Consider the following 27,571-nt stretch of genomic DNA (forward strand, 5'->3'; position numbering starts at 1 on the left):
GGCCGAGGCTCCGCGGAAGGCTGCGACGAGGACTCGCCTTCGGGGCGGCGCGGAGAGCCACGCCACGCGCGGCCGCGGAGGGGAGAGAGAGGCCCCCAAGAGTCCCCAAGAATTCTCCGGTAAGCTCCCGACGGCGCTCCGGCACCTCTGCGTGTGTGTGCGCCGAGAGAGTGAGAGGAGAGGAGGAGAGCGAGGGAGAGGAGCGGGGAGACGGGGGAGCGCGAAGTCCTGACACAGACTCGCGGCGAGGTCTGAACTGGAGTCACCTCCCGCCTCCTCCTCCTCCGCCCCACCGGGTCCCCACCTTCCCCCCCGGCCCAGTCCTGCTAATCATATAAACATATTAGCGTCTACAGCGGCGAAGGACAAATGTCTCCCTCCTGGTTTCTCCAGCAAGGGGCTCAGGCAAACTCCAAAGAAGATTACAGGCAGCTAAGTACAAAACGTGGAGCAGATAATCTATAACTCATTGCCGCCCAATGGCCATTTTCCACTCCATTTGAGCAGCTGCGGCGGCGGTGCGCCCGAGCAGGGGGAGGCGGCGCGAGGGGGACACTTACAGTCTGCGCCCGGTCCCGGTGGCGGTGGCGGTGGCCGAGCAGCCGCCCGAGGACAGGCGGGCCGGGGTCCCCGGCGGGGCGGCCGCAGGGTGTCCGGAAGGCGGCGGCGGCGGTGGCGAGGGACCCGCGCGCAGGGCCCGGATCGCTCCCCTGAGGCGCCCCGCGCCAGCTTGCGCCCCTCCCGTCTGCCCCCTCCCCTCCGATCGCTCCCCTAAACCTTCCCTGGTCCCGGGGCTCAGCATCCAGTCCCCCCCAGCACACCCATTCCACGTCGCCCCTCCTCCCCGCCCCGCACCCCCCAAACTCCACTCACTGCGCGCTCGGTCCTCCGCGCGCTCAGCCGGCGCGCGCTCTCCATCCTGTCCACACACACGCACTTTCAAAACGTTTATTTTATTTCTGGAACCGGGTAAAGGGTATTTGGGGGAGAGCGCGGAGCAGCCTCTGAGGCTGGGCGCAGGGGGGCCCCCTCCCCTCTTCCCTCCAGGCCCTGGAGCTTTCTCCTTGCCTGGACTTCGCAGAGGCGCCCGGGATGCGTCTGGTACCCACCCCGTCTCCAGGTTTTCTCTTTTCTCCACGCACCGAGCCGGAGGCCCCGAAACTTTTAGTTTCCGCAGCCCTCCTTTTGTGTGACTGCTAGGAGGAGAAAGAACGTCTGTTCGCCGCGGCTGCCTCCGTCCGGCTGCAGCGCGCAGGGGACGCTCCAGGGTTAATGCGACTTTGATACCTGAGATTTCCGGCGCGCTCGTTAATGAAAGTTACATTTAAAAAAAAAAAATTGCAATGACTTTTTCTTTGTAGTTACATACAGCTAGCTAAACTTTGACTTTATTGACTATATTTCACAAGAGCGTTTTGTTTGTTTTTGATTAAACTCACCAGGATAAGCGACGGAAGGAAAGGCGACCACAAGGCTCTGTACTCGCAAGTACAGTCACAGTGCTATTAGGTCTGTTTCCCTCGTTGCCTTGCATTGAAACTGCTCCTGCTCCTGCTGCTGCGCCCGTCCAGTGGCCTCATTTCCTTGCCCTGTCTGTTGGCGATGTCAGCAGACACCAGGCAGAGCAGGCATTGGACCCAAGCTCAGGGGAACAGACCAGGACGGAGCCAATCACTTCTAGAAAAACGCATAAAAGCCTGTTAATTGTCCTCTACATAAGAGGACAATCAAATTTGAATTTTTTTAATGACAAACTTTCTGAGCTGGGAGTAAATAAGTTTTCAGATGTCTTGCTGTACCACTGACTTACTAATGAATGCAGCCGTTTGCCTTGGTTTTCAAGAAAAGCGGATTCTCCAAGATTTAAAACCTCCACAAAATAGGGTGAAACCTGAGCTTCTTTGCTTTCAGAAACAATATGTACTTTTTGTTACTGTGGGTATGCTATAGTCAGCATACTTCAGAAATCATATCAAACAGTGTTATTAAAATGTCAACAGTAGATTGTTCAAAAGACACGAAGATTCTAAATACCAATCAGCAGTTTGTCACAAAGCCAGTTATTTGTCGTAGTAAAGTAAATCCAGCTATTGGTCAACTATTGTTCTCGACTTGTAGGAAAACTTTAAATTAATTGTTCATATGTCCACAGAACTAGAAATGCACTTTTGGTAGATTCATCATAATTCTCAATTTAAAAGAAGAACCTTCCTGTAATCCAGTTTCTTTTACATAATGTATGTATTGATGTTTTGATATCGACACAATGCAGCGTTAAACTATAGATAGTCTTCAGTTTGGAATTTCATAGGTAACATAATTCAAATAGCACCCATTCAGGATATAAACTAGCATGGAAAAAATATACACTGATTCAGAGCTGGTGTGAAACCTTCCAATGTACCTATTTTTACATGTGTCAAAATTTTTGCATACAACAGATCTGCCTAGAAAATTAAATCAGGCTTCTTAAAGTAGATGAAAAAAAGGAAGAATTGTAAGTCTCAGACCTCAAAAGTTATTTACATCATAGTCACCTTTAGGATTTAAAATTATTTTGTTTAGGATTATAAAACAGAATGTCAAGCTAGTAATAATGATTTTTGTTTTCCAAAAATTTTTAGCCCTTTCTTTTGTTCATCTTTGAAGGTTTTCCACTCTTCTGGGCAAGGCTCACAAGAAAGCCCAGTGAGTGCACAGATCAGTCTAATCCTATTTTCTTTTGGGAAGCAAAACTTTGGCTAAAGTTTTTATTTAGTGAGCTTAGTAAGTAATCAATAGACATTTTTGCTTGAATGAAGCTGGCCATATGTTGGCTCATTTGCTTATTTATTTATTTAAAACTCTCCCAGAAAGAATGTAAGAACCCACTCTCTGCATGTCATAGGTCTGACATTCTTTGATGCTCAGGATATAAAGTGAGTCACTTTCCACTCTGTCCCTAAACAGACTACATCACCAAAAAAGCAGGAGGCTTGGAAGGGGGGATGAATTTATCAAAATCGAGTTAAAAATAGATGGAGTAGAAAATTCCCCATACAAATTTCAAATCTTAATTCAATAGAATATCTATTCTAAGGGTTCAAAGGGCTTGACACTTTTTTTCTAAGAATATGTGTAAGTTTGCTATGTTTTTAAAATTACAGCTAAAAGTATTCCTTCTCTAAGATGTTCTAAATATTAAAGAATTTTTCTTCTTTCTTTGCTCTTTTTCACATCATACCTCACCTTTGTGCAGCCACAAGAATTGAAAGAGCATTCAGTCCAATTGATATATTCAAGATTAAACTATTAACCACAAACCCATTACAAGGGAGGAATCAAATAACATACTCCCCGGATATATTCACATCCAGAAAACATAATTTACTTGACACTTCATGACAATTCAAGGCATAATTTATAACAATACAGGTGTTAAGGTACCAAGAAAAACTGAAGCAAGAAGTTTAATAAAGTCTGCAGATATGAGCAAGTTCAGAATAGTTGCGATATGTTATACATTCCCTACAATCCAATCAATTTAACTACTCACTCTATATTATTATTTAGGTAATGGCAAAATCATTGACTTATTCATAATACTTGCTAATTGTTTTTAAAAATAAATTCTACAAAGGACAAAGGAAACACCCATTTCCATTTGTTTTATGTTAAATCAACATCTAACCACTCATGGTGATTTCACTCAAAGAAAACAGAAGGAACTCATTAGTTTATGTGGTTAGAGAGATTGATGGGCTTCAAACATTTTAACCATGCTTGTTTTTTCCAACTGTAGAAACTCATGTTTTTAATTTAAACAACTTTAAGAAACTGAAGATTATTTTATTCAATGAGTTCATGTCTTTCTGATACAGAAATCATGCTAATTTTTAAAACTATGCACATCCAATAGTCTTTGTTTAGAGGGATGTGATCAGGTACTTGTCAAAATACATGAGTATGAATAAAAACAAAAGAATCTGAAAAAGTATAAAAGTGGACATAGTTGCAAAATATTGTGATTAGTGTAAGCCAATAAAATAGAAGCTTCTTTTGCATCCCACCCTAACAAGCTTAGACACAATAAACCAGTTTAAAAGGGGGGACCAGGGGCAGAATGAAGAGACGCTATTAGTACCTGACAGTGGGCTGAAAATTGCCATGAAGTTTGAGCTACACACTATCAGTGAGAGGTTTTATCCATCATTTGATTAGAGCTTATGAACATTTTTAGAAAAAACCAAATAAGTGAACAATAAAATGAGTTAAACTATTTTCAAATTCAGAAATAGTTATAAAATTTATTAGGTTATACCCTAAATTTAACTTGGTTTTGTATCATTACCATTAGGTGATACCTGGTGCTGAAACTAGTTTTCTCAAGTCTAGAAAGTAAACTGTTTTAAAGCTTTCAAGCAGATCAAAGCCATGTGTGAACACCAATCTTAACTAGAACTGGTTGATAGTTACTAGCTTTATTTTTCATTTTGGCTTTGCCATGCATGTAGGCTGAAAAGAAATCAAGACTCATTTTCCATGAGAGCAGAAACATATGAAAGCATTTGGCAAAGCCAATAAGTTTTTAACTATTGTCCCGGCTCTCTAGGCTGAGTAAATTTTGGCCAAGAAGGCCAGAGACTATCTATAATGGAGAGATGCTGGTGCAAGTGTAAGGATAAATTGTAACATACATATGGTTATGGTGTACCGTACTTAATCATATTGTTTAGAAGTGTGTAATCACATACATTATTAACACTCGTCACTGTATACTTGATGCTTTTAGAAAATATTCTACCAGTAAAACTGGTTGCGTGAATTTTTCTGTAAACCTCAAGTATTTAAATATACATAACTGAATATAAAATTTTTACATCTTTACAATTATGGTATTCAAAGCAAGCAAATTAAAATAGATATCCCTCATAATCATTGTTCTATTGAGTTTCACACAACTCAGTTAGCCTTTCTTTCCCATAGATTGTTCCCATAGCTCTCATTAATCTTTGCACCTTGAGGATTCTCTATAATTGGGTCTTATAGATCTTATCTCAATGCTTCTGTCAAACCAGGAAGTATAACTATAATAACCTTATTTTTTTTACAAAGCTTATACTAACTTATAATGATATTTTGTTCATGATAAATAGTCATAACCAAATGTTTGCTTATTAAAAGTATGTAGTTTAACAGTAAACCTCACCAACCCCTTTTAAGTTATACAAACTTCTATCATTGTTAACAATAACAATGAAATGGCCTAAACTTTCTCTAAGACTGTTTATTAGTGCAGGCAAGGTGATGTAGGCCTGAAATCCTTAGCTGTTCTGGAGATCAAGGAAAGAAGACAGAAGATTCGAGCCTAGCATGGGCAACATAGCGAAAGCCTGTCTCAAAATTGAAGATAAAAAAAGTCTGGGTGTGTAGCTCAGGGTAGCTCAATTGCAGAACCAATAAAAAATATTGAAGTTAAACTAAGAGTAACCTAAAATTATGACTTTGTTGAAAGTGTAGTTGTTTGAAAGGCATCATGCATTGGTTAGTGGCAGAACAAAAGTAAAGAAGGATAATAGTAGAGGAAACGACTTTGTCAAATCTAAACCCTTAAAGATAACCAAATAGCAATTTCACAAAATAGTACAAATTGAATTTTTAGTGCCTCTGGAAATAGGACTTTGATTATCGTGTCATAGTTTAATGTGTTATGGCAAAACTCACCAAAGGCTCTTAAGAGTCAGACAACAAATTCACAAACAAATGCCTTCTTTGTATTTTAGAAAGTCAAAGATACAATTGTATCATACTTCTAATGTTTTCATATTAGAACACTTTTAGGTTTTCATAATTATACACCATAAAATAATAACTGTAATACATGGTCTTAGTAGTTTTCAGCAAAAAAATTGCTTTATTTTGAAAATATGTTATGGTTTAAAATTGCATAATATGAGCTGTTTGGCCTCATGTAATTATATACATTAGCTGTTAGTAACATTTTCACTATATTGTTTTCTCATTGATATGACTTTTTTTTTTTTTTGCAGTACCAGGGATCAAACTCAGGACCTTGCGCTTACCAGGCATGCACTTGTGCCCCTGAGCTATCTCCCCAGCCCCCTGACTATTTTTTTTTTTACCTCTACTTGACTGCTTCATTTTTGAAAGCTTTCATTTGTTGTATAAATTTTAGCAAAAAAATATTTTGAGCATGGCAGGATTAGAATGGCAAAGCACAAAGTAAAATGGGGTGTGTGTGTGTGTGTGTGTGTGTGTGTGTGTTCCTAAGGATTGGAGCCAGAGACTTTGCCCTGAGGTATATCCCCAGCCTTTTAAAAAATTTTTAATTTTGAGACAAAGTCTGGCTAGATTGCTGCATTGACCACTCCAGGTTCAAACTTGTGATCCTTCTGCCTCTGTCTTCCAGAGTGCTGGGATTACATGTGTGCTTGTTTAACTTAGTTCTTGTTGTGTAATTTCTTGATAATAGAATATTGCCATCTCTGCTTTCAGGAATAATCTAAATCTTTATCATTCAGTATCAACCCACTGCAACTCTTTGCAGTGCGTTTGCTTTGGTGCTGGGAATCAAACCCAGGTCCTCACAAGCTAAGAACAGAGCTCTATCACTGAGCTACATCTCTACCTCCTTCACTGCGTGCTGTTAAAGTCACTATGAAATCAGTTGCTCAGGACCTAGACCAAACAATGATGTAAAAGGCATATGATTGTGTAACATTAAAAAATGCTTTAGCATCCAATTTAGAATCATATCAAAATACCATTTATATCTCAAAAAAGTACTGACACGATTTAGTGATGATAAGGTTTTGAGTGATACTTAATCAAAACGAGGAAAAACACTTGTTTCAAGGGAAAAACAAAAACATATAAATAACCCATGAAGCCATTCTACATTAAAAGATGTTGCTAAACCATCACCTGAATAATATATTCTATCAGTGTTCTTATTTTAGTGGTGGAAATGTGTTTCACTGAATCATCCACACTTATTCAGTTTTCCTGCTAACCAGAATCACATATCTACAATATAATGGAATAGGATTATTAGTATATTAAAAGAATGACCTCCCTTCATTATGGGGATATAATTCATGACACCAACTTAATTAGTACAGTGTCCTTACCACTTGAATTAATGGCCCAAAATCAAAACACGTATTTTTAATTGTTTAAACAATATGGAATACACTGCAAGAATAGCCAGTTCTTGTTTATTATGTAGTGATAACCAAAACTCATTGTAATACTGCCTTATTCCTGTATGTAATGTGGCAGGTCCAAAAGAAAAAGGTGATGGATATGACATAGAAATTTATAATTTGTTAAAATAAAATCAGAGACAAGTTGAGTACAAATGCTGGCTATAAAATGTAAATAATCAAGGAACCCAAATAATGCATATATATGAGTTATTTTCAAATAATATGAATCCCAAGAAAACTATCTTTTATCATTTAACAATAAGTTCATGTTTCATCAAATAAGGAATTTTAAAAATATGTACAAAAAAGAAATTTTGACATTTTCATATAATTATAATATTTATTTTCTCTCTGATGCTTTATTGCAAAATTATTTTAAGCTTCGTATATATACATCTAAATCAAAAAATTGTATGTAAGTATTGAAATGGTAATGCTGGCACATTGGCCTAGGTTGAATGATTCTCTACAGGAAGAAATCATGTAATGTCAAAAATAGAATTAGGTTGAATATTCAAAAAATTACCTTTAACTACATGAGTAAATTTACAGGTTATCAAAACTGAGAGGTAAAATATTATACCTTATAACTGAGGGAAGTTTATCTGCCTGAATTTTCCAGTTAATGAAAGAAGTGTTTAAATACTCTGTAGTTAGATTATTAACATTTACAAAACTGAAACAGATGTGTGTCTTAATATGCCATTAAATTTATGATATACATAGAACCCTTACATACAGCTGAGCAGAGGCCAATGATTCTAATTTGCTCTAGATTTATAATAACCTGATCTGGTTTTTGTAAGTACTGAAACACTTTAAACAAAATTAGAAGGCAGTTGTGTTTTGTGTGATTAAAGATGCAATTCCCTTTGGGGTAATGAGAAAAGTTAGAACATGTTTCTTTCTTTATGGATGTTTCTATTATAAACAAGAGTGCCATACATTATATATTTCTGTTACTGTGATTTTCTTATTTTTAATTATGAAATAAACCAATTGAATTTCAGTGGAGTCTCAAATTGAAACTGAGCTTGCCAAAATTTAGCTGAAGAATGTGTGCTGAGCTTCATAAAAATCCTTAAAATTTTTCCCAGGGTCTTAAGGTCTTGTTATATAAATAGTAGTTCACCATAATTTTCTAGAGCAAAACAGCTTTCTGATTAAGACCTATGCAACAAAAAGACTGGCAGGCCGAATACATTTCAAATCTAGGAAATGACATGAATAAAGTTGCTCAAGATGAATGGTGACTGTATTCATATAAACTACAGATGGAAAAAAATTAGTCTATTTTATCTCCTTACACATACAACACTATTATTTGAAGCATCTACTTTACTTTGTGAATTATAATACCTCAGCTTCTAAAAATCTAATCTATAAAAATACTTTACTTTAAATACTGTGATTAGTGTCTCCTTTAAAACTTACTCAGAAAATGTTGATGTAAATATCATTCTAAGCATATATATGTATATTTATGTATATGAAGGATAAGTCCATGCAAAAGTATTCATTAAAAGTTCATTTCTCATAAAACCTTTATTAGCCCTTGAAATCTTTGCCACTTCATATAAAATGATTTATCTTTTGAATAACAAGGTTCCATTAATCTGTTTGACAAAGGAATTTTTAAATCATTTAAATAATTTATTGGAATGAATTATTTAAATTCTGTAAAATATATATATGCGCATGTATATGTATATGTCTATGTCTATATATTTGCGTTCTAGAACAATATCACAGAAGAAATACAAAGCGAGTTCAGAATACATTGTCCTTGACACCCCCTGTGTGGCTTGGTGCTGCCGAGGGTGTGACGCGTTCTTTGATGACCAGCTGTATGCGCAGGACCCTGTTAGAACACCAACCGTGCCCCGCTGGCGCAGATGAGTGATTTCATGTGAAAGAAACTTGCACGTTATTTTATATATTCATTCTTAATTTTGCGTTTTACTGAAATTGTAGGTTGACATGTTTTCCGAACTGTGAGGATAATAGAAGCAGTTATTCAGCAGTCCTAGAAAAACCTGCTTTCCTCAATGCAGTGTTGTAGGTGCCACTACAATGCAGTAAACAGATTCTCTCCCCAGGGAAACAAATCATTGGAAACAAAAGGGAAATAGGCCGGGAAAACTAATAAGAATGTACATAAAAATGTATAAACAGATACACAAAACTATTAGGCTGCACAGGTATACATGACGTTCTTACCGTGCATGACATTCAGAAATTTTAACCATTTCTCCACAGACTATTACAAATTATTTTCAAGTAGACCTTATACTTGTCTTTTTCCCTCTGAAATGCATTTACTCATAAAAGTACTATCAATGACTGAATAATTCCTCACTTTTGCTGAAGTTATAGAATATAAGAGGTTCTTATCAATTTTATTTTATTTCATTTTTCTTCTATTTATCTAGTTAGGTTTTTTGAGCCAGGGTCTTGCTATGTAGTTCAGTCTGGCTTTAAAAATCATGTAGCACAGGCTGGCCGTGAACTCTCAGCAATACTTGTGCTTCAGCTTCCTGACTGTTAGGATTATAAGTGTCCCCTACCCTGGCTCAATTTTATTTTTAAACTTGAAGGAAAATTAACCTTCACTGAAATATATTCGACACCAAACACAGTTGTATGTAATTGTTGCTTATACCAGCTAATCTCGCTCTCTCTCAAACTTTTATTTTTCTCTTTTTTGAAACTGTCCTATTTTCTTTCTCTTATGTGCGACTATTCTGTTTATTGTCAGGTTTTGGTAGGCTCAGTTTGTTTGGTTGTTTTTTTTGTTTTGTTTTGTTTCTTTTTTTTGAATTAAACCTAGCATCTTTCCACTGAGCTACATCCCTGACCCCTTTGGTATTTTTTTCACCTTCTGAGACAGAGTTTTGCTAAGTCACTGAATTGCTGAGCCTGGACTCAAAGTCGACAACTTCCTGCTTCAGCCTCCCAGAGAGCTGGTATTGCAGCCTTGTGTCACCACACCTACCTCATTTCATTTTTATTTCAATGTTGTCACCCATTGTTTCAACAAAGACTAAGGCTACTTGTTGAATTCTCCAAATATTTTAGCCCTGCCTTTGCCAATGCAGAGCTTAGAAGTCAAATAACCAGAAATTTGATACGAATGTACTTATCACAATTGTGCATATCAACCAACACATATATTTACACACTCACATATGAAATATTTGAATAGGTTTGCTGAGTCGATTCATTCAAATATTTTTGTAAGCCATATGTAAAGTTTTCTTATCTGTACAAATTAATCATTGCAATGAAAATTTGAGCAGTTTCCAGAAAATTAATTTAATAGCCATATTTGTATATGTTTGTTCTTTTAAGTGACAGGCAAATGCAGGCAGTTTGTTCAAGAAGTTTCTAGCTTTTTCCTGGTCACCCTCCTGGGTGGGTGTGTACATGCTTCTCTGCTGGGAAGGTAGCAAGTACCTGAAGGAAGCCAAGGATTGAAAAATTGACCAATCAGCCAGTTTTCAACCCATCTCCCTTGTACCACGCCTGTGCCAACAACTTACATAAGGTGAAGTTGTATCCAGGGAACCTCAGAAAGGAGAAGGAGTGGGCCCTTACCCAGGACTTTCCAAAGGTTACGCTTTGTACAGTGGTTTCATTTAAAGGCAGAACATCTTTGACAAATTACATATTATGCTAAAAAGCACCATATTTCTATCTTAGCTCATTTATGACTCACTAAGTTGTCAAAGCTTAACCCTACATGCAGGAGCCAAAAAGTATTTTAACCAGTTTTATCCTGCCAAATCACCAGAAAATTTTATTAATGTTGTCTTGAAGAGTAAATTAATTAATACAAATTTCCAAGGGAAGAGACGCTTTGACTTGCTGCTGTCACTTTAAATGCTGTTTATTTTTGTTTACAGTCTTGTTTGGCATTGCAGCTTTTTAAACTCTTCCCAGAACACATTATCATAGTATTTTGCTAAGAATATCATACTAAATGTCATTTTACTATTGTCTGATGATGTGAAATTTTCTCAAAAAGGAATATTGATGATCATCCTGATATTTATTAGTTTATTTGTCCTTGTTGTGCACCAAACTAGAAGCTCCTTAAGAACTCTCTAAACTTTGTACATCTTGGTGTTAGCATAACATACAAAAGTGGTCCCATTTTCTGGCCTACAAAAAAAAATCTAGCCAACAAGCATGGTTTGTTTCCCTCATACATGCTGGGGCACACAGTGTTTTGTTTTATTTTCTTTGGTCAAGCATTTGTTAATTCTTTAAAATTAGATTTCTGGACTAAGGATATAGTTCAGTGATAAAACCTTCCCTAGTATTCAGAAGGCCCTGGGTTTAATCTCCAGTACTGCTGAGAAAAAAAAAGTTCATAAAAATATAGATTTCCAGCTTCTGGGCATAAACTAATAAGAGCTAATGACACGCTGAATACTTTAGTTTCTAACGATATTTAGCAAGAGAGCTGCCCCTTTCGGACAAAATATGCAAGCTCTGACTTCCTAGTTTTCTCTGCCTTTCTCTATTGCCTCCTCCTCCATACTATACCAAAGCAAAGTATATCTTGCAATGAATCAGCCTGTTTATTCTAATGTCTTCTGTTCCTTCTTCAGGTGGCATTAAAGGGAAGTGATGAAATGCACGTTGACCCATATCTCCATTCAGTGGAAAACAAGACAGATCAAGAGAACCCAATATTTGACCCACCTGCCCTTCGTTACCACTCCCTTTTTTCTTCCTGGCATCCATAAGCATTTTAATTTGGAGCTCAGTTAGTCAATAATTTATATGTAGAACAAATATATAAATTATACGTCACTGTATGAGACATGAAGACGTGTATTGAATAGCAGTAATAGCCACAAGTATGTTTAAAAATTAGTATATGCACTACCTCACCACCCCCTTTGTTTCACACAGAGCATTAAACCCTGTGCCTTGGGCATGGCACACGAGCCTCAACCGCCAAGCGGTGTCTCCAGCTTCCCTTTTATTCTTACTGACTAACTTAGCTCTTTCTCTATTTACTCTCACATTCACCAGTTTTCTGGGTTTTTGCCCACTCGTCACACCTCCCACCACTCTTCTTAATGTTAGCTCTTAGACTCTCCTTTCTTTGTGGGACTTGTTCTGTTTTCCTGGACGGATGTGTACCTTATTAGAAACCACCGATGATTTTTTATCTTTGTATCACATAATTCCCCATAACTATTTCACCAAGACAGGACGTGAAAGAAATCAGACTTTTTCAAACAGAGAGAAAGGATTTCTTAAGGAGTATGACAGAGCTTAATAGGTACAGTTAAACAAATAAGACATACAATAGCAAAAAGAGCTGAACACAAAATGTTTTAAGACAAACCAGCTTAGCCCTCACAAAACACTATTATAAGTAACTCATGGTCCCAGATATGTTTAAAAAATAATTCATTTCTAACACTATACTTTGCAGGTGAACATAGTGGTGCCTGCCTGTAATCCTGGGAATCTTCCAGGTCAGCACAGGAAGATCCCAAATTCAAGCCCAGCCTGGGCAACCTAGCAAGACCCTGTCTCAAGATAAAAAGTTACAAAGTGCTGACAGTGTAGCTCAGTGCAAAGACCCCAGGTTCAATCTTAGAACCTCAGCAAAAGTTCATACTTTCAAAGGAGAATATTTACATAGAATTGAAATGATCTACTGAACTTGAGGTAAGAATAATTTTTAACATTCCCAAATTATAATATGATTTTTGAGTACTATTAATAATACTATCATTCCTAATTTCATTTTCTGTTTTTACTTATAAATTTTTAGGACGAGGGGCTGGGGATTTAGCTCAGCGGCACTGTACCTGCCTGGCAAGCACAAGGTCGTGAGTTGGATTCCCGGTACCGGGAAAAAAAAAAACCAAATTTTTAGGACGATTACATGTCAAAATAATGCCCCTTGAAATAGAACTTTCAGTTAAGTGGTTTGTCCCTCTCTTCTCCTCCCTTCCACTCCTCTTCTCTTTCTTTCTCTCCCCCACACCGTTTAGGATTCAATTAGCATTTTTGCACTGAGCTACATCTCCAGCCCTTTATTTTTCACTTTGAAATAGAGTCTCACTAAATTGCCAAGTTGCTCAGGCCGAGCTCAAACTTGACAGTCCCCTGCCTCAGCCTTCCAGAGTGTTTGCAGCACGGCTGTGCACTACCATACCCGGCTAATTAATTGTTGTTTTCTTCATTTTGTTTCAGACTAAGAGAGGAGAGTCGGGCTGGGGCAAATGGGTCAAACAACTAGGCAGACTGAGTCAAAGTCATGGAGACCCAGGGGAGGTGCGCAGCTCCCGAGCACCTTGCAAGATCCGGGATGACTCTGCAGCCCCTGAAACCATCAGGAAAGTGCTGTTTCCAATTCTTCATTTCCATCTGGTGGGAAGTCAAGGGAGACCTTCCATAGGGCAGTTTAAGAAATCTGATACCAGGCAAAGTACGTTTTTGTTAGGACAACCATCCCCATGCCATTTTTGCCTGAGGGAGAAGTGAATCCAGGAATTCCAGACACAGCAGATCCCTTTCCCTTGTCCTCGGGGCACTGTGCGTCTGTTCACACCCGCTCTGTCTCCGCAGAGCATACTTCTTTCCCACCTCCAATAAACGCACAATCTCTTTGTCCAATGCTTCCCCCCACACCCCACCCCGGTACCGGAAATCGAACTCACGACCTTGCCTGTGCCAGGCAGGCGCTGTGCCGCTGAGCTAAATCCCCAACCCCCACTGTTCATTGTCCTGAACAATGCTTTGTTCAGGATACCAAAAACCTGAAAAAAAATATCCTTGGAATCCCCCATCAGGTAACAAGTGCCGTGAACACCTGCCTCCCATCTTATCAAAGAATTATCTGGCCAACTTCACTTTGGAAAGGTTATTAGAACAATTCTATTGTTAAAAAATGAGGTAGATCTATTTAAAAGAAAATCATCACAAATATCTCCTGTATATCCTGGAAACTAATGTCAGTCTCTATGATTTGGCCCCTTTCATAATAGAAATTTTCTTTCTCTTTCCATTAAGCAAGGCCCTTCCAGATGATAATAATAAAATCAAGCTTTCAGTAATTGTAGTGCATTTTTTTTCAAAAATTTGCTTTTTTCCCCCCCTTTTCCCTGTTTCTGACAAATTGAAAGATAAAAGATATAGTCAAGGTTTCGGTTTCACTTTCTGCTTTTGCAGTATTGTTGCCCAACCCAGGGGGGCTCATCACTGAGTTGCGTTCCCAGCCCCCTTTTTTATCCTTTGAGACAAAGTCTCACTACATTGCCCTGATGGAAGAACAACTTAAAATTGAGTACTTAATTTGACCAATTAGCTTAGTCCGTGTCCGCACTAAAAATATGAAATATCTTTATAATTATTCCTAAATTTTAGCAGGTCATACACTTAGAAAGTAGGATCTCTTTCCCGATATGTAATGAGCATGGGGCTCAAATCCTTTACGTTCATGTCTTCCTCAAAATTCTACAATTTGCTTCAGTAAAGAATTTGCTAAGTATCATTTAAAATCACTTTGCAGAAGTTCTTGACACACATTTTTTTCAAAGAAATCACACATTGTTTAAGAAAATAAAAACTGTATTGAAGATTAAACTTTTTCCTTAGCTTGAAAAATATCTATTGAAAAATATCTGAAGATGGTCTTATAAAAAAATAGATTCATTTTACTTTGGTTAGTTTTAATTTACCCAAAATAAATGTTTTTAAGAAAACCACATAAAAGCTTAAAATTTAGACAAGATCACCTGGGTTTAGATCTCAGCCTCATCATACTAAAATGGTGTGTTTTTGAACAAGTTATGTAGCCTTATCTTTAAAATAATTTTATTCTTCACTTATAAAATGGAGATTGAGTTGGGCATGGTGGTACACATCTGTAATCTCAGCACTCAGGCGGGAGGCTGAGGCAGGAGGATCCCAGCCAGCCTAGGCTACAAAATGAGCTCAAGGCCAGCCTGAAATACATAGCAAGATTCTGTTTCAAAAATTAATTAACTGATTAATACCTGGCAGTAATAAATACACATATGTTACAGTATTGCTTGAAGGTTATATGAAATATAGGCTGTACTTGGCCCATAATAACTCTTTAAATATTTGCTATTTTTGGTACTATTAATAGCACAACACAAGTGACAGATTTTCAAAATACTGCTACATAAATGCTAGACATGTACAAGCTAAAATGAAAGGATTTTGAACATTCTGTCTTACTTACTCAGTCCTATTATAACAAAGACTTTTTTATTCAGTGCTGAGGTTGAACAAAGGGACCCAGGCATGATAGGCAAGCACTCTACCGCAGAGCTACATTCTCAGCTCCCAGCCCCCTGGTAATTTTTAAATACATTTTGACCTATATAGCTTTATATTGACTACATAAAAATTCTACCATCATATATACGTTGTTGTTGTTGCTGGAACATATCATGGTTTTCTGTTTTCTGTTTTGTAGTTCTAGGAATTGAATCCAGGACCTCCCACATGCAAGGCAAGGGCTCCAACCATGAACTTAACCCTCAGCCCATCCTTTTAGTTGTGTTTTACTGGTTGTTTTCCCATCTTTTTTTACTAGCACACTCAGTATTTGTTACACAGATTAATGGATCTCATTTGGCAGATTTGTACATGTACGTAGCATACTTTTATCATTTTCACACTCCTGGTTTTTTTTCATCATTTTGAAGGATCATCTCACACTTGATTATGGTCATAGTTTATGATTTTTATTGTTCTTTAATCAGAAGTGTTTAGTTTTTCCTTAAATTCATAACTCCCAGGCTTTGAAGAAACACTAGAAGAATATCTGGCTAAACCTGAGAGAACTAAACATAACTGAAGGTCGGGGGCTACTAGGACCCCTTATTTATTTACAGTATTTCATTCATGCATCCATTCATTCATTTTTGTTCATGTTCCAGAAAGGACTTGAGATTTACAAACAAAAAGAAATAAAAGGAATGAGACTAAATAAGAAGATTGAGGCAAAGAGAAAGACTGAAATTAAAAAAGCAAGAAAACTTAACACAGGCAAAATATGCTTAAATGCATGCTAAATTTCAGCACACTAAATTTGCCCTTTTTGTTTTTGTATTTTTAGTGGTGGGCAGAACTCCCGCATACTCTTTGCACTCTGTGGCGGAGCCAAGTCTGCCTTTAAGCTTTCTCAGAGCCACACCAAGAGAAGGGCTGTTATAAAATCTCTAGCACCAGGCAAAGGTCCGACCTGATTGTGTGTGTGTGTGTGTGTGTGGATGGTACTGAAGATCCAACCCAGTGGTACTCTATCACTGAGTGACATCCCCAACCCTTTCTATGTATGTATGTATGTAATTATTTATTTATATTTAAGGACTAAGTTTCCCAGGTAGGATTCTAACTTGTTACCCTTCTGCTTCGGTTGCATTCAGTGCTGGGATCACAGGTGTGGGTCACTGCGCTCCACTACACGTACTTCTTTTTAACCCTAGTGTCCCAAACGGTAAAACTCTCCAAAGGCTGGTTCAACTTTTTTAAAGCTAAGTTTCTTAAAGAATCCTCCATGTGCATGCAAGGGCTCATTCTAGCAAACATTCCGACTAGAAAGGAGGGCATCACAATCTCTGGTTGTTTTTGGCAAAGTGGGGGAAAAAAATACTTAGGTGATTTTTGTAGAGATCTAATTTTAATTCATTTAACCCTTCCTTTCAGGGAAAATGATAAATTCAAAAGAGAGACGACAAGCACACTGAGTTTGACTAAGACGCGCTACTAGTTAAACCCTGGGTTCTAATTCAAGGAAGAGTGTACAATTACTTTTTTAAAAAAGGAATTAGGCATTGCAAATTATCCCCTCATTAGTGTACTTTCCTAATAAAATTATAAGTTTGGCTTCTGGGTTTCTTGAAGATCTCTCTTCATGAATTTGCCGTTTTGTATTTTTGTATCTTTACTGGGGGCAGAACATTCATCAAGTGCCATCTATGTGTCAAGTATTGTGAGCGCATTTTAATGTTACTTTATTTTAGGGCTGGCATTCAGCTGGTATGCGCTGGCAGGGCTTGCGGGTAGTTTATGACCAGCATCTGTTCTGATCTTTTGGTGCCCAAGCCCGTCCATTTATACATTATTAAATATTTTAGTGTTATACCTACTTTATTTTCATCCTCAAAATAAATTTCCAGGGAAACAGGAATACTGGGAGATAGAAGAAAAGACCATTCAGGGATCCCACCCTGCCCTTGGGAGCTTTGCTGGCTTCTGCCAGTTTGGTTCTAGAACCTGTGAGCCCTGTTTCTAACTATTTCCTTATACGGAAGTGTCTAGGCTACGAGGATACGTTCTTCTGGATAGCGAGTTGCAGTTTTAAAAAATGTGTTTTCCGACGCTGGCAGTGGAGTCTCTGGCAGCTGCATCGCTCGTAGGGAACTAGAGGAAGAGAAAAGTCAAGCCAGGTACGCTGTGCTGGCATGCATCTGCTTCGGGTGCAGGCGGCCACCTGCATCCCAGTCCTGCATCCTGGGCTAAACACATTGGGAAGCGGCAGCCGTGCTTGTGGTATCTGCCTCCATGTCTACAACCAACCAGATATGGCTAACCATCCTGCGAGAAGTCAGAAAATTGTGGCACAGGCAGGTTAACTTGCTCAACAGTGAAAGAAGTATTAGAAGCTGCATCTTTGAGACTCTTTAAAGCCTGGGCTGTAAGTCCAGGAATATATTTTGTTTTAACTTTCTTTTAGCTGAGAAGTCCATTCCTCTCAAAGCAATCATAATATAGGGGCTCAATATATTCACAAGAAACAAGTACTCTTCTCTGATTAAAGTGAGAGAGAGAAACAGAGACAGACAGACAGACACACACACACAGAGAGAGAGAGAGAGAGAGAGAGAGAGAGAGAGAGAGAGAGAGAGAATTCATCTTCAACTGCATCCTCATCACTTCTTCGGCCCCTGCAGCACCTTCAGAAGACTCAATATTGTGCCCTTATGAGTAGAGTTGGAAAAGCATTGACCTACAAAATGCTGCCACCCTCAGACCCACTCCCTATTATTCACCTTGGTAAATAATTCATTCAACAAAAGTAATGTGTAGCTATTGAGTGCTAGACTCTAAGAATGCAAAGATAAATAAATAGTGTCTGCCATCAAAAAGCTCACAGAGGAAGGAGGAAAAGAGAAAAAAACAGCCAATGATATTCTGCCTTTCTGTATCAGTTCTCACTACTGCAAGAGAAAGGAATGTTTATCTTTAATAGATGAGCAAACTAAAATCAGAAGGTGAAGAAATGCATTGTCATGCATCTCCTCAGGGATGGAACAGGATAAACACCCTGGTCTTGGAGATGCCAGACCTGGGCTCTTTCTGTTGTTGGGACACACGCACACACGCACGCACACAGCCTGCAATTTGTTGTAAATCTGCAGCACAGAAAAACATTTCAAGATGGATTAAAATTTAAAATGCAAATCACTCAAAGGAGAAGGGAAAAGGTCCATGGAAACCTACACACTAAGTCATTAAAAGTCATTATAATAATAATACCACCTTACAGAACCAACCATTACTCTGCACCTATGATCTCCTTCCCCTCCTGAAACAGCTCGGTGAGGCAGAAGCCCCGATATTATTATGGCCATTTCACGGAGATAGAAATAAATCCCTGGGCTATTCCTGGAAAGTAACGCTTGGGATGACTGTTATCTGCCTAAGGGAAAAAGTATCTAGCACTTGGGATGAAACCTCCAACTAGCTTTAATACTGTCTACAACTACCTGTGAGACCTTAGGCAAGTCAATTAACCTTTTTAGACTATAATTTGCTCTTCAGTACAAGTAGAAGTGCCTGTTTTTTCATTCTTCAGGGCCCTCAGCCTCAACCTGTTATGAATCTGCAGCTCCTCAAAATTCTTTCAGCTGCTATAGTACGTGGTTTGCTCAGGAATAGAACCCACTTTCTTTCCCAAAGTTTCCCGCTATTTCGTGCTGCTTATTATTATTAAACTCGAGTGAAATGTCATCATTTCCCACACTTAAAGTTTGGTCATATAAATAGCATGCTTTTACTTCGATCTATTTTAATTATAATTAGACTGAGCTGACCAGAATGTAGGTGTGCAAACCTTCGTAGTTAGAAGTTATGAACCTATATGTAAATCCATGGATGGAGGGACACTGCAGGAAAATCTAGATGAACATAATGAAAAACACCGAGAAATGACAGCACGATGAGGCTGCACTCCAGATTCTTTAGCCAGAAGGAGAAATAGATGGATTCTTTCTTACTGCATACCACAAAATTGACAGAGCAGCAACATATCTTAGTGTTAGAGATTTTAGTCTCCAAGTATCTGCAGAAACTTTCATTCCTCTCAAAGCAAAACACCAACAATTCCTTGACCGGCCTTGCTGATAATTTCATTTCCCAGAAGACAGAGTAAGCATTAAGGAGAACTCCTGCCCGGGACCCAATTCTGACAGAGACCAGTAGGTAAAATGGAAATGATTGGAACCTTGGGGAAAAGCAACCAGGCGCTCATAGAGTTTGATTTAAGCAGTGTTCTGCCTATGCAAACACAAATGATTCTAATGAGCGAGAAAATGGGGAGGAAACTAAGGAAACTAGTGTGCTGCACAGGGACTTACTGACAGGCTCTGAATTTAAAACAGCATGTGCAAAAGATGGTAAAAGGGCACACATAATCAAGCATAAATATATGAAGGTAGCACAGACCAATAAAATGCAGTGAGACTAAAGCTAGGGCTTGTGAAAGCTGTTAAAGAGAGCCAAAATTGCTTTTCCTTAGCGTGAAATAAAGGGGAAGATCAGTAAGGGAATAGGCCCACTTTTTGGGGTGGAAGACATGCAATTCATTCATGAAAAAGAGAGAGCAAACCTTCTTTACTCTTTCGTTTCCTCGCTATTGATTCATTCATAACTCTGTTCGCGTGTCACTACTCGTCATAAGATCAAGAAGGGACCTCAGCAACCCTTCTAAAAATATTTCTTCCTGACATTCTCTAACCTTTACACTTATTTTTGTGAACACTTGCTGGCAGTACTTGAGTGTGTTCTTTTTCCTGCATTAGAACGCGAACTCTATGAGTATAGAGAATTTTTTTGGTGCTTCTCCCTAGAACTATGTATGTCCTAAGAACTGCTCAATAAATATGCATTGAATGAATGAAGTCCAGGTTATTAGGCAATGGCCAAGTATTGCGGGACAGATAAAGGGATTCTAATGAAGGTAACATTGATTGAGAACATAGTCTGTATCATACACTAAATCTTTAAATACACTTGTTCATTTAGTCATCCCTGCAACCCTATAAAGCATGTGTTACTACTGAGTTGCATAATTTGCTCAAGATTCTTACACTGCAGAAGTAAAGAGCTAGTATATGAATCTAGATAGGTACTGGGTCTAAGCACTTCATCTGTACCCGCTACTGGAATAACATGGCTGGTGTGGCTGCCAGCACGTCCCTTGGCCTCCATGAATTATTACCAGAAACCTCAGTGGCATTATAGAATGATTATTGATTCCATTCAATGGATAGAGGGTATCAGGAGACACAAAGATAATTACCTTGTATTCAAATAATGGCAGAACCTACAAACTTTAGATCCATGAAATTGATCTTGCTGGGGTGGGGAGCATGGATAGTCTAGACTATATTTATAAAAGACTTTGAAAGCATTTTTTAAAGTGATTATAGAGAAAAGTGTAAATTCAAAAAGAATGAGATATTTACATGAATTTATCCTTCCCTGTAAGACTGCGTAAACTGGTATATAAGGACAATGGGTGTAAATTTGGATTTTATTAAGGAACTTAAAGTCTTTCTGTGTATCTTGTGAACCAGATGGAAAAATGTGGGTTTCAGGGTTGGATTGCTGTGTGGTTTCATAATGACTTGAATGATTGTGCCTGTGGCAATGGTCATGAATCTGTGTCAGCGGGAGAAATGTTTTCAAGTGGACATCACAGGCCTTTATCCTTGGCCTTGTCTGCTGTGGACATATTTATCAATAACTGAGATAAAGCTATATGAAGGGATTCCTGTCAAGAAGAGGTTCCATGAAGCCAAGCGAGGTGGCACATGCCAGCAACCCCAGCTACTCAGGAGGCTAAGGAAGGTGGATTGTAAGTCTGAGTTCAATCTGGACAGTTTCACGGGGAACTGTCTCTAAGTAAGAAATAGATAAATTTGGTTAGAATAATTGTGTGTCTGATCCAGCCTTGGGACCAACACATCAACTACCTAAAGTTGGTTTGAAAAATATGTGACTTAGCAACTCTATTCACTGGGAAAAATAAAAAAGCTTTATCTGTTAGACAGTCAGGTTAATATGTTTAGAAAAACAAATAACAACAAAAATACAAGTAGTGTAGTACAATAATATACTCAGAGTGCATAAAGTGACAGAAGAGGTAATCTAACCATTTTTCATTGTTTAGAGCCTCATGCTTTGTTCTAGGAGTGATAGTTTAAGGAAGATACAGACATGGATGGAAGGATTATAAAGTTCTTAGGATTTAGCATCCTGAATGGCAAAGAGACTTAAAACCATCTTCAATTGAGAAAAGCGCAAAAGAATTGAGCCTTGCTAGCCAGAAATTTGTTTTTTTGATGGTTTTATCTGAGTAATATAAAAACAATAATTTTAATTATTATTTATCATTCATTAAATTTCATGCTGTTTTCCATTAATTGATGCTATCAACAATCCTAAGAAGTGATCTCTAGGTTATTTTAATACTACAGATTAAAAAAACTGAGGCCAGGAGAGTTAAGTATATCGAGGCAATGAATGCTAGCAAGTGATATAGCTTGAATTCGAACCTGGGCCAGTTTTTTTCTAGTGCTTACTCAATTATTGTCTATAGCAGATTTCTCCTACTAGATGGAAATTAAATTATATTATATTATATTTATATTCAATTAAATTATATTATATTATATATATATTATATGTATGTGTGTATGTGTGTGTTCACATATGTGATGATGAAAGTATATAAGACAATAAAAACAATATATAGTAAAAAGATAGAGAGTAAATATATCAATATTTTAACAAGAGTTGCACTTGAGTAGCCAGAAAATGGCTATTTTGTTCATCTACTTCTTTTAGTTTTACAAATGTTCTCTCCTAAACTTGCCCTAATTTCATAAAAATTCTACCCCCATTGTTTGAAAACAATATTATTACGTGGAAGAAAGACTGGCTTTATTCTAAATGGTGCAAAAAGATTGAATTAAGAGGAATGTATTATGAGGCATATTTCAGTGTAAAAACTGAGCCATTTGTACTCAGAAGTTTTAGGGGTTTTTGGGGTTTTGTTTTTTTTTTTGTCTTTTTGAGACAGGGTCTTACTATGCAGTTCAGGCTGGCCTTGAGCTCACTTTGTAGCCCAGGCAGGTCTTGAACTTGCAATGATCCTCCTGCCTCAGCCTCCCAAGTGCTGGGATTACAGGAGTGTGGTAACGAACCTGGTGCTGTAGTCAGAATTTTTGCAAGAAATAATACCTTGAGAGAAGATGCTAATGCAAGTTTGAAACCATTATTGTTTATTTGTTTATTGTTTGCTGAGACAGAATCTTGCTGTGTAGTCTAGGCTGGCCTTAAACTCAACACTATACCTGGTTTAGAACTATATTGTATAGTTCTATATTATCAAGACTACAATCCAAAAGATCCAGAATGTGTAAAATATGAATCAGGAAAAAATAAGCCAAGGCCTAGGTAGCTGATTAATGTACTGCTTCACACTGAGCTTCTGCAGTCTGCTCAGAGGGACCCTATTTTATAAATACATTTAACAAAATATTTGCTTAATGAACACATGAAACGTTAGGAAAAGTAGCCCATGGACAATATTTAGTTTCTGTGCTAACCTTTTTACATGGTATGTACGGACAGCAAAGACTGGACTGAGAACTGTCACAGTAATTTATTTACTGCAGTCCCAGGGTGGCCCTGGCTGTTGACATCTGAGCGCAGAGTAAGTGGTCCCCCCAGGAAGTGTCACTTGGGCATGACCTCCTCTCACACACTCTCTCCCTCTGCTCCAACCTCCTCTGAGCATCCTACTTTGAAAAAAAAAAAAAAATTATTTAAACGGAAACGTCCACAAAAGCAGGGAATATGTCTCTCTTTTCGGTCTTCCTTGATTATATAATGCTTGATGTGATAGACACAAAGCAAGTTATTTATTGAATTAGTTTGGCAGGTATATTCAGCAAGCTTTTGTTTTGTTATCTAATTGTGATAAAAAGGACTGCCTCTGATTTCAAGTGCAGACTACCGCAGAGTTTATCTTTTAGGATTGCCATTATTTGTTATGCTTTTCGAGAATTGTGCTTTCCTATCTGTGAGAAAGAAACCAAGATCCACTTTTTAATTACAGTAAGAAAAATAGTGTGATTTTTCTTTTTAGGGTTAAAAGGTGTCAATTTTTGTCAAATGGTAAGTGTAAGGGTTGAGTTTCTAATAGAGGGACCAGATAGAATTTGAGATGTTACATCTTTCTTTGCCAAAATCATTTCTACATTGATTTTACTATTGACCTTCTGCACAACTTTCCTCAATATGCGTAGGGTCAGGCCACAAAATAACAAGAAAGTAAATATTCAGTCTATTCCCAAATTTTATTCATGCAGTTGGAAACAGAACGGGACTATCTAATGCTGAAACCTACTTAAAAATTTTATACTGAAAAAAAACCCAGCAGGCTTTGTTTTTACTATTGTGTATTATATTAAACAGCATCTTTATGACTTTTCAAATAGCTTTTCATGAAATGAATGTATCATAACCTACAGTACACATACAACTTCCAAATGAACATTGGTGGGCTACATCATCAGTGTATAAAGAATAGCTTCAAAAAAGTGTAATTAAATTTGTTACTTACAAAAGATTGTAGCCAGACATGTTGGCACATACTTATAGTTTCACATACTTGGGAGGATGAGGCAGGAAGATCCCAAGGGCAATCTGGGCCACTTATCAAAACCCTGCCTTAATAAAATCTTAAAAATATACATATCTGAGTTGTAGAGTGTTTGACTGACATCTGTGAGGCCTTAGGTTCAATCCCCCAAGCTGCAAAATGCAAACAATCAGAATCCCCCGAGTAAACTTAAAAACCCTAAAATATATTGTGACAATGGACAACTCACAAAAACATAAGATAAAACCTGAGTTAAGAAGTTTGGGAGGTGCTGTCATTTGTTAATACAAAGATGGGAAAAGAAAAAAGCAGCAGATGTATATTATTCATCAGATCAACTTGAGAACATATTAAAAATATCAAGTTTCCAGCCCACAAGCTTATAGATTCTGATTCAGTAGATATGGTCTAGGGCCTGAGAATCTGAAATTTAAAAAACATCACCCAAAATTTGTATACACAGCCAGGCGTGGGAACTGTGGACAGTTTTTGAGAGATGACAACCTAGTGCAGGGCAGACCTTGTTCTCAAGCTGCTCGCAGTCGAGTGGGTTTGCTGTCACCACTGCTACTACTTTTATCAGAGTGCGGAGAAGCTGGAGGTTACTGGGATATAGTATTTTAGGCAAGAAAAATAAAGTCTGCCAAGACTGGTGGCCCATGCCTGTAATCCCAGCCCCAGGGAGGCTGAGGCAGGACTGTGACCAGTTCGAGGCCAGCCTGGGCTACGTAGTGAGCTCAGGTCCAGCTTGAACTACATAGGGTGAACTTTCTCAAAAAATAAACAAACAAAATAAGAAAACCTAAATCAAGATGATAATAGTGAGAACAGAGGAAAGAGAACACATTAGTAAGATATTTTATGAGTGGATTTGACAGACCTTGGAGACCAGATAGTCTATAAGGACACTATGTAAAATGTAATGCTTTCCTTTGCTAAGGCTGCCAGAACAAATGCCGCAGAGTGGGCGGCTAAACAGAAATTTTATTTTCTCATGGTGTCAAAGGGTAGGATTCAAAAGGAAGATGTTAGCAGTGCTGTTTCTCTCCAGCCTCTCTGTTGTCACATGGCCATATTCTCGGGGAGGCTCACGCCGTCTTTGTGTGCATTTGTGTTCTTCTGCCTCTTAGGAGGGCACAAGGCACACCAGGTCAGAGACCATTCCAATGGCTTCATTTAATTTTATGCCACACCCTAAGACCCTGCCTGCAAATACACCGACATATGACCTAAGAGATGGGAGGAGCAGCACGATTTAGCCCACACTACTTAACTAGAAAACATATTGAAATTGATGAGCCAGATGCGTAACGTGGAGTAAAATGCTCAGTACTTGTTAACTCTTCTTCTGGATCAGCAGTGGATCTTTCAGAGCGTGCACTGGTAACACACAGCCAGCTGTGGCACGTGTGCTACAAGTTCTTCACCGCGTCCTGAGTTAACCCCTTTCTTTTCCATGGAGCTCATGTGAAAGCTCAAGTAGAAAGTAACTATAAAATGATGTCACATCCTGGAAAGTCTGCTGGATGGAATCTCTCTATGTACCAGAAATTTAATTGTCAAAATATCTATGGTCCTAAATCTTAGTACAAAAAGCAGTTTTGAGCAACTGTCCTTCCTCTGATCTGTCTCTGGAATAAATCAAAGGAATATGGCACATTATGGTCAGGGCAAGGCTTTAAACGGACTTACCCAGGAACTTTTCCCCAGTCCCTGTCTCTTGTGGCGGAAAAGGAATTAAGGGTATTACTCATTCATTGCCTTCTGTGACTATCAGCATGCATGAAAACTATCTCAGAATTTAATTTTCTTTATATAAAAGTAGTTATCAGGGCCATTTTGGTTGCAAGTTACAGAAACTCAACTCAAATAAGTTTCAGAAAAAGGCAATTTGCTGGTTCATGGATCTCTAGGAAGCTTAATAACTGGAATTAAGGCTCAGAACCAGCCTTGCTTGGGATCCCTCAACCATTATATTCTCCCTTTGCCTGAGTCTGTCCCATAGTTCCAGTTAAAAAATCACAGAGATGGCCTCGGATCAGCTCGGCTTTGGCCAGAAACCCACAGTTGGGGCAAGCAGGAGTTTGGAGGCACATACAGAAATTTCTTTCTGGGAAAATTTTAAAATAGAAATGTAAAATTCTTAAAACGTCCTGGAGATTTTGGGCAAAAATACACAAATGAAGCAGATTCAAAGAATTTATAAAATCCTTATCCTTCTGAATTTTTAGTTAAATCTTTCCTGTTTACAAATATATTCAATTTTGAAAAAAGGTTCTACATAAGAGCCATCAAAATACACTTTAACGTTTTTATTAATACAATATTATAATACGTACTTGTTTAAGCTAGGTAGAAAGTACCTGTTTTTATTTCTATCCTCTTTTTGCCTAAACTCTTACAGCTTACAACTCTTATACATAAATGTCACAGTCCAGATCCATTTCTTTATAATTAGGCTCAGTTTACAAATTAAACTTCACTGTGATATGAATTCCTGACTTTACTGCCAAGCAATATTTATATGTTATTTGTGATCAAATGAAATGCTAAAAGGTAATATATTTTAATATACAGCTTTTTGTGCAGCTGGGATTGAGAATACAAAAGAACAGAGAAGGTGAAATCGAATAAAAGAAAGCCAGGGTTTAGTTTAGTGATAGATGTTTGACTAGTTAGACCAGGCCCTGGAATCAACACCTTGTATGGAAGGAAGGAAGGAAAGAAGGAAGGAAGGAAGGAAGGAAGAAAGGGAGGGAGGGAAGGAGGGAGAGAAGAAGGGAGGAAGGGTAAAAGGGAGAGAGAGAAAGAGGGAGAGAGACAGTGCAAGAGAGATACAGATTAAAGACAGTAAGTTCAAAAAGAAAAATTTCTTGACTTCATGAAGGCTATCTGCCAAAAACAAAAAACAAAAAACTCTGCAATTGAAGGATGACATTTGCAAGGCATTTCCTCTAAAAATTAGGAAAAAAAAAAGCTATGCATGATCACCGTTTCTATATAATACTGAAGTAGAGGTCTAGTTAGTGGAACGTGTAAAAAAGTGAAAGTATAAAACTGGAGAAAAAAAACTGAAAAGAAAAATATGATTGTTTATATGGGAAATTCCAGAGGAAATATGGATAAATTGTGAAAGTTAATAAGAAAGCTTTGAGGGTTTCCTGGATGAAACTAAAAATACAAAAATTAATTATATGTCTATATACAGAAGCAAATATTAGAAAATATTTTTAAAAATAAATCATTAAAAACAATTTTAAAATGTTTTGTTAAAGGAGTAGGTAGGGATAAATCTAACAAATGTATTTGGGAAATAAAATCTCTTTGGAAAACATTAAAGAAAATCTAAATAAATGGAAAATTTGAGTATGTTCTCAGATTAGAACACTAGAAGTCCTAA

The 27,571-nt window shown here is 37.9% G+C and overlaps 1 protein-coding gene across 10 annotated transcripts in view; it reads right to left on the reverse strand.

Moving 5' to 3' along the window:
• Adgrl2 (adhesion G protein-coupled receptor L2) overlaps positions 1-27,571 on the reverse strand; it is a 273,166-nt gene that overhangs the window by 185,122 nt on the left and 60,473 nt on the right. The window contains exon 1 of one of the 10 annotated variants that reach the window (XM_013514476.1): positions 1,440-1,530. The exons of 8 other annotated variants lie outside the window; for them this stretch is intronic. The gene's annotated coding sequence lies outside the window, so the exon portion shown is untranslated. Of the gene's footprint in view, positions 1-1,109; positions 1,128-1,439; positions 1,531-27,571 lie in introns of those variants that run through there. One more of the 10 variants, XM_013514475.1, reaches the window with a different exon arrangement.

The sequence above is a fragment of the Chinchilla lanigera genome, unplaced genomic scaffold, assembly GCF_000276665.1.
Source record: "Chinchilla lanigera isolate Chin_1 unplaced genomic scaffold, ChiLan1.0 scaffold00022, whole genome shotgun sequence".
In the NCBI taxonomy this organism is placed as follows: domain Eukaryota; kingdom Metazoa; phylum Chordata; class Mammalia; order Rodentia; family Chinchillidae; genus Chinchilla; species Chinchilla lanigera.